Raw genomic sequence first — 7986 nt, 5'->3', positions numbered from 1 at the left:
GGATATTCGAAAATCTTACTATAACTTTGGATATAACGGATGAACAAAGGATATCGTCATTTTTTTTTTCAACCTCAAAATGTTCTGAAAAAACCCTGAAAATTTTAAAGCGCTGCGATTTTTCTTTCTGGTGTCCCGAACCTTCAAATTTATCGATTTTGTCAAAAATCTTCATAATTAGTAGTTTTTCGGTTTTTAGCCATTTTTTCGATTTCAAAATGTTTTTTTTACTAGTAATCTTAAATTTTTTGAGCATAAAAATTAGTTATCGGTTGTGTGTAAGAAGCGTAAATTTGACCGTGCAATCTCCACGTGGTACGCTTTGGGAAACGCTAATGCGTAGGGTGTAATACCGTACGATGGACGGTGTGGCCCTTATGGTCTCGTTTTAATCAAGCTAATACATGTACGCCTGATGATCTAAGTTTATTGCTAAGCAACGTAGCACAAAGCGCCGGTACTATCACAACAGACGACCAGTTAGTCGTTACAGTTTCTACTGTAGATGGTGTTGAAGGCACAGTTTGAAAAATTTTAACGCATCAGTTTATTTACAAAAAATCTATAATACCTATTAATAATAATGATAGTTTATGTTTACCGCGGTCATTAGTAGTTGGTCTGGCCTATGTTGAAAGAAGTCAAATACATACAGGTAAATTACATCAAAAATGGAAATCCATCACTGATAATAGATGTAACCTACAAAAAATGCAAGCGTTGTCTTTGGTCCATAAAGCGGGTGTTAAAATTTCTAATAGGGGGTGTGGTATGGAACATGTATTTACTTTTAAAAAATATTTTGAGCGTATGGGTGTAGCGATTGTGATTTATGAATTTTGAACTCGCCCGGGAAAAAATGATCAGGCCTGACCATGCCTGTTCATGTATGATCAGGCCTGAAATTAGACCTTATCATGCCTGTTCATGTATGATCAGGTCTGAAATTAGACATTATCAGGCCTGATCATATCTGTCCATGCCTGTTCATGTCTGAGGCGTTTAATACACTCAGGCCTGTTCATGGCTGTTCATGTCTGTTCATGTCTGAAGCGTTAAATGCGTTCAGGTCTGATCATGCCTGTCCATGCCTGTTCATGTCTGTTCATGCCTGCTCAGGCCTGTTCATGTCTGAAGCGTTAAATACGCTCATGTCTGTTCATGCCTGCTCAGGCCTGTTCATGTCTGAAGCGTTAAATACGCTCAGGTCTGTTCATGCCTGTTCATGTCTGTGCAGGCCTGATCATGTATGTTCACGTCTGAAGCGGTAAATGCGCTCATGCCTGTTCAGGCCTGATCATGTATATTAATGTCTGAAGCGTTAAATACGCTCAGACCTGTTCATGTCTATAGAAAAGTTTATTAAATTCACTCTATGGTAGGTTTTTAAATAAAATAATTTTATTTAATGAATAATTAAATATACCGTTTATTGATAATTTACAAACTTATCGATCGAAATTAATGTACATTCACTATGAACATTTAAAAATTTTTTCTCAGCATATTTGGTCGTTTACATAGATGATTTTCCACTACAATTAGATGAAACATACTCTCTATCTGATTACAATCAATTAATAATGACGAATTATTTTTGGTAAAATGAATAATATGTTGAACTTGCACCTGTTTCTTTGAATGAACAAAATACTTAGTATTGTTTATGATATATTCATCAACTATAAAATATATTAATCCATCTTCAGTTTGAAAGAAAAGTTTTATCGAACCATAGGCTGTAACACTATTTTTCAAGCTTATTTGTACGGTATGGCTATTAGTTTTGATCGTCTTATAAATTTCAGAAGTATACTTTTCATTAAAGATTTCCGCTTGTGCATGAACTTTGAAATTTTCCATTTCAAAATCATGATTTCTTATCAATCGATTATCATTAGCCGTAAGTTTTACATCATTTATATTTTTACCAATTACTCGATGATTTATTATGTCAACTGAAGACTTAGAGCTTGTTTCAATAATTTTACTTTTGAGAAATTGTAATGCTTGAACTTCTTTCAAATGATTGGTTATTTCTTGTCCAAGATGTTTTGTGCCATGAACGCAGTTAGCGATGTATCCATTAAAACTTTCGAAGGAAAAAGCTGCTGTGCCCCATAAAGGTCACCAGCGTTTAACACACAAAACAAGATGTGAAAGCTGGTGGACATTATATGTTAATTCTCGATCTGTATATAAAGTCTCAACTTCTTCTATGAATAATGAAAATAAATATTGTGCTCCATTCAAGTCTTCTGCTGTTATGGTTTTTTGAAGTAAAATAAAAAGACCTTTAACTAAGAGCATCCAATGGTCGATATATTGAACAGGTAATCTATTAAATAGTGCAGGAAGAGAATAAAACAGAACCCAATTATAAAATTCAGAAGCTTTATAATGTTTAAATGACGACAATTTACGTGGCATTCTTCCAAAAAAGTATGGTGGCCGAATATTTAATATAAAATCATCAATTTCCTCGATTACTTCTTTTTTTAATTTCCATGGGTTTTTCTTCCCAAGCCATAAACCTGTAAATTGTCGAACAACTCCTAGCAAAACAGAATGCATATATTCGGCAATAAAGTATGTTCCTGTGTCAATCAAAGGCAGTTTTGAAACGATAGAATTCCCTTTAATACCTTTTGATGTTTTTTTGTTATCACTATTCATAACTTTAAGTATCTGATGTTTTATCCTTCTTCTAGTTCTTAGTTTAGCTTCCTCAAATTTTTAAATACGTACTCTTTTCTTTCCTGCAACAGCAAGACATTTTTTCGATTTTATCTCACATATATTGCATCCATAACGCCCATTGAAGTTTAAAATATTCTGCAGTTGAGCCCTTGCTGGCGCATCAGCTATTATCAAAGGAACTACAATTCGTGAAACTATTTTTCCACCCGTCTTCGGATGGGTCCACAGAATACCATCATTAAAACATTTTTTGAATTTTGTGACAAATGGTTCAAGAAATGTGTTCATCACTGGTTTACAGTCTTTATCATACCAAAGGCCTACAGTCGTAAGATATAACTCTCGGAGGTATTCTGGAAGTTCAGCTATAAAAAACATTATTGGCCAGCAATGACTTGTACTACTTTTAACTAAAGACAGGCCATCTGTGTTTAACACTAATGTTAAATCATATTTTTGACGATTCACCCTAGAATTAACTCTTATATATTCGGATCCATTGGTAATATCAGTAATGTTCCCATCGTGTCTCGGTTGCACTTGAATCAATTTTTCAGCTAGGTTTCGATGCTTAAACATGTATTTGATTTGATCGTGAATATCAATTTCGAAAAAAAAGCTACATCTTTTTTTAACGCACGACAAGAAGAGCAATTCTTAATATCTGTGTTAAAGCCATTGTAACATAAGCATTTTTTACAGAAAAAATGTTTAATAACAGTTAATGGTGGTGCCAATTGATGAATATAGCTAAATAATTGAAACACAGTTTTTGGCAATTGATTATCTTCTGGTAGTAGATTTTGTAGCAATTTTAATACATCGTTCAAGCAAGCTTTAGTTAATTTATGTCGAATATACAATTCCAGAACCATTAACACACTTTCACCCGTTGTTCTTGTACTATTTTCATAGAGAGATTGAATTATTGAAGATTGTTCTTGATTTAATTCGCTATCATGTTGATCGTCTTTAATATTTTCTTCACGGTTAACATCGAAATCATCATTGTTGTCATTAATATCATTATCAGTATCATTAGTATCTTGATCACTATTATTTACATTAGAAAGATCATCAATATCATCATCTGAACTGCTATCACTAATAGAAATATCAGTATCATCACCATCTGAAGTCGAATCATCATCTCTTTTTTCTGCTATAGTGTCCGCAATTAAAATACTTGTTCTTGAAGTGCAACAATCATTCAAACTTGAATTATCAGATATCATATTTTTTCCCATCTTTTCAATGTTCTTGCCGGTATCTGTAATGAAAATAAAAAACAAAGATAGTTGCAATGAAGTAAAGTACTAATTTTTAGAATGTCGGGAATTTTTATTTATAATATTGGATTGGAACATTCAAGTTTTTTAATTATAATCATAGTATATTAATTGTATAAATTTTTTTTTTTTCATTTTAAGCTACAACACCAAAATTATTGTTTTCATGATAATAATTAGGAAATAGATTTATATAAATATATATGAGTACATACAGGAACTGTGTGATCTTCTTTCCATAACTTATATTTTTTTGATTGAGGTAATGATGAATTGTCATCATTTTCTCGCAATTCTCTATTCGTGTTTGACATTTCTAAACCAACCTTGAATAAATAAATTTTATTCAATTACCAGATTGAAATTATGATTATATGAATTTAAAAGACATAAAAAATATCTTCTTAATTGTAAATAAATAAATTAATAATGCCAAAAATTAAAATTAAAAAAAAATGAACCTACAGATTAATTTTCCAAATCTACATTTTTTTATTTTCAACTTATTTATATTTTATCAATTGTTTTTTTAATTATAATAATCATTTTATGTGTATTAGATTCAGTCATATAAAATTTATGCAAATAAGCATATTCTATTAATAAATATACATAAGATATATGATACTAAAGTTAGCTGACGTCTAATAATTTTTGGATTTTATTTCAAAACAATGAATTATGAAAAAAACTATTTTGAAAAATTGCACCTACAGTTTTTTAAATGTTCTACATGTGCATATTTTTAGTTTTTTCTTTTTTTAAATTAAATTGGAGAAAATAAAATTCAAAAATTGTTAATTGTCTGCTAACTTCAGGATCATATAAGATATTATAATATATAAATATACATAAAGAATAACCGTTAATTATATTTCTAATGGATAGAAAGACTTTATATTCTTACCTTCAAGTTTGATATTTTTATTTTATAAAAATAAATTTTTAAATTTTATCTTTAATTCATATTTTTTAATTATTATAATTAACTTGTTAATAATAATTTAACAGAACTTTTCAAAATAAAAATGTGACTTGCATGTGTTTATATCCATTGTACATGTAGTGTGTTTACATACATATATACACATGTAGGTGTGCAGACAATATACTACATCTCAGTAGTCAAGTAAAGATGGCTACCCTCATGTATATGCAAAACACACTAGTATAAATCGTCACGAGATACATTTCTTCCAACAACGGACGCTACACGACAATAAATAGTAATTCTACGGGCGTCTTTTACTATTATTTTTTTGTACGCGCGTTTATTTTGCAATTAAAGAAAATCAACAGTACTGTTATAAAACGTTTTATAAATTATTTGTTTGTAACGATGTTCTTGGTTCAAAGTGACGGTGATAATCGTGCTTACATTGTTGATTACGATAACATTGAAAATGAAGGGAAGCCGGAACACGAAATACTGAAGAACGACATTGTAAAATTTACAATCAATAAAAAACAATATGACGGAAAAGTAATCGAGTATTCAAGTAAGATATTTAATAAATTTTTTGTATTGCCTTATAGCTACTATCATTTGATTGGAATATCAAGGATATAATCAATCATAACCTTAATAATCATTCATAGATAATTTAATTGGCCAACATCTGAAAATTTTTATTTTTTTTTTAATAACTAATTATTTATAAATAATAATTTAAATTAATTACTTAATTAATTTTTTAATAAATAAATTACTACTCATGAAATGTTTTACAAAATTACATTACGGTAATTTTTTTAAATTTCTTTATGTAGAAGTTTTAAAAATATTTTTTTTTCCATAAAGTTATTTATTAAGATATTTTTAAAAATTGTTAGATGGCTAATTTCAATAATTAAAAAAAATTCTTATTTTTTTTTTTAATTGAAATTAAAGTAAAATAATATATTCTTATGCATACGAAAATAAATATTTAATGTTTATAGGTAATTCTCAATATTTGAAAACCCAAAGTAGCAAATTTAATAAGATGGTTGATGAAAATCGAAAAAAGCCCTTGGTTGAGATTACAACTAAACGAAAGCCAATTCCTATAAGGAGTTGGTCTCCAAGTGATTCGCCTCCATTAAAAGAAACAAAAAAAGTAAGTTAACTTTGTTGTAAAAAAATATTTAATTGTATTCTCAGTATGAACATTAATTTGAAAGCAAAACTGAAGGAATGCACGGTTACAAAAAATTAAAAAAACAAGTAGCAAAACTTTTTGAAATAATTTTTTCTAGATTCATTGTTGCTAAAAAAAGTATAAAAATTATCAAATTTCGACTAATTTTTGCGTCATAATATTTATAATATATTTAATTGATTTTCTGATGTATAACCAATTTTTTAATCTCTAAAAAAAAATAATTAGTGATTATTTAAAAATTATTTATATTTTTATATAGCAATTAAAAAGTACTGAAAATAAAAAATTCAAGAAATTAAATGAAAGTACGGAGTCAAGTGCATCTTCAAACATATCTAGTGAGAACATCAGTGATAATGAACTTATTCATAAAAACAATAAAAAAAGTCATCAGGCGAAATAGAAAATATTAGTCCATCGAAAAATGACTTAAAAAAGCAGATAGAATTGCTAAATGCTCAAAAGAAAGAGTCATTAATAGCAGAAAACAGTAATATTTGTACATTGACTCTTCAAGACCAAAATAATAAGTCATCGAGCAAGGAAATACCTTCAGATAAAAATGTTAATCAAGATGTATCAACAGACAAAAAATCTGATCGGGAAGAAGTAAAAAATAAAAATGATTTCGATAATCTTAACGAGCGTGAAAATGTTGAGCAATTATTCTCTCCTAATCATGATGACGGAAAAGTACGTAATATACTATTCTACATGAGTATGAAATTAGAAGACAAGAAAATTATTCAATTATGAATTAAAAATTAAATATTACATTAAAAAAAACGGTCTGTCAGTTGACCCTGTGGGCCAGACTCAAAACTTCCCGCTGTTTTCGAGCTCGTTGAGCTCGAAAACATTATTGTAAATACATTTTCGAGCTCGATAATACTTTTGTATGCCATTGTCTTAAAAAACACCATTTATTAGCATTTCTTTCTCCCACGATATCTCGCGAACGAATTAACCGATTTTGATGGTTGAGGAGGCATTCGACGCGGCTTATAGAGTTTTAGAGCTGATTAGATTTTGGAATCAATCCATCGAGCAAATTAAAAGTTATCCAAATAAAACATTTTCGAAAAAATTTTATTTTTGAAATATCTCTGAACGCACCCTACCGATTAAGTTCAAATTTTCACGGTCTCAAGACATTAACAAGCCGCGTCTAATGACACCTCAACGATCAAAATCGGTTTATCCATTCAAGAGTTACGAATATTTACACACATACGTACGTACGTACGTACGTACATACATACATACACTCGGACATCATCGTGAAATTAGTCAGGATAGCTTCCTAGGGCCTCGAAACGTCGACATCTGATGGAAATTCGATTTTCGTAAATCGGACCGAAACCAATAACTTCCCGAATTTTTGAAAATTTACAATTTTATTAGCGGGAAGTTAAAATAACCTACACTGATTTTTTAAATTTCTACATAGGCGTTTTTAATTTTTTTAATTTTTTTATACTTAATTCGTTGTTATTTAACTTTTAAAACTTAACTTATATCTTCTAGATTCATAATCAATGATCTATTACACTGAATATTAAAAAATAAGCATACTCATAATAAATAATAACCATTAATTTAAAAATAATTTCATCTTATAGATGAAATACATTGGAAATGATGTATACTGCAGAGAAGTAATCTATAATTCAGCATTGGGAGCTTCGCATAAGGCAACGCACTTGGCAAGAAGGTTACTAGAAGGTGTGTTTAAACACGAAGCTTTGATGGGTTGTACTTTAACAGGGCAGGCCCCACGAGGTGCAAATAAAAAATTAGTGGTTAAGCCATTAGATCAGCGTGCGAAAGATGCAATTGTTGGTGAGTGTTCC

At 29.5% G+C, this 7986-nt stretch overlaps 1 long non-coding RNA gene across 1 annotated transcript; it reads left to right on the top strand.

Moving 5' to 3' along the window:
- The first annotated feature begins 5409 nt into the window (after nt 1-5409).
- Nucleotides 5410-7899, top strand: LOC103579259 (uncharacterized). Its single transcript, XR_008404269.1, has 4 exons — nt 5410-5488; nt 5931-6088; nt 6393-6826; nt 7756-7899. It is a non-coding gene; the product is annotated as an uncharacterized LOC103579259 (long non-coding RNA).
- The last annotated feature ends 87 nt before the right edge of the window (nt 7900-7986 follow it).

Source organism: Microplitis demolitor, chromosome 9 (assembly GCF_026212275.2).
Source record: "Microplitis demolitor isolate Queensland-Clemson2020A chromosome 9, iyMicDemo2.1a, whole genome shotgun sequence".
Taxonomy (NCBI): Eukaryota; Metazoa; Arthropoda; class Insecta; order Hymenoptera; family Braconidae; genus Microplitis; species Microplitis demolitor.
The sequence above is the reverse complement of the archived record's forward strand: the minus strand, read 5'-3'. Positions and strand labels throughout refer to the sequence as shown.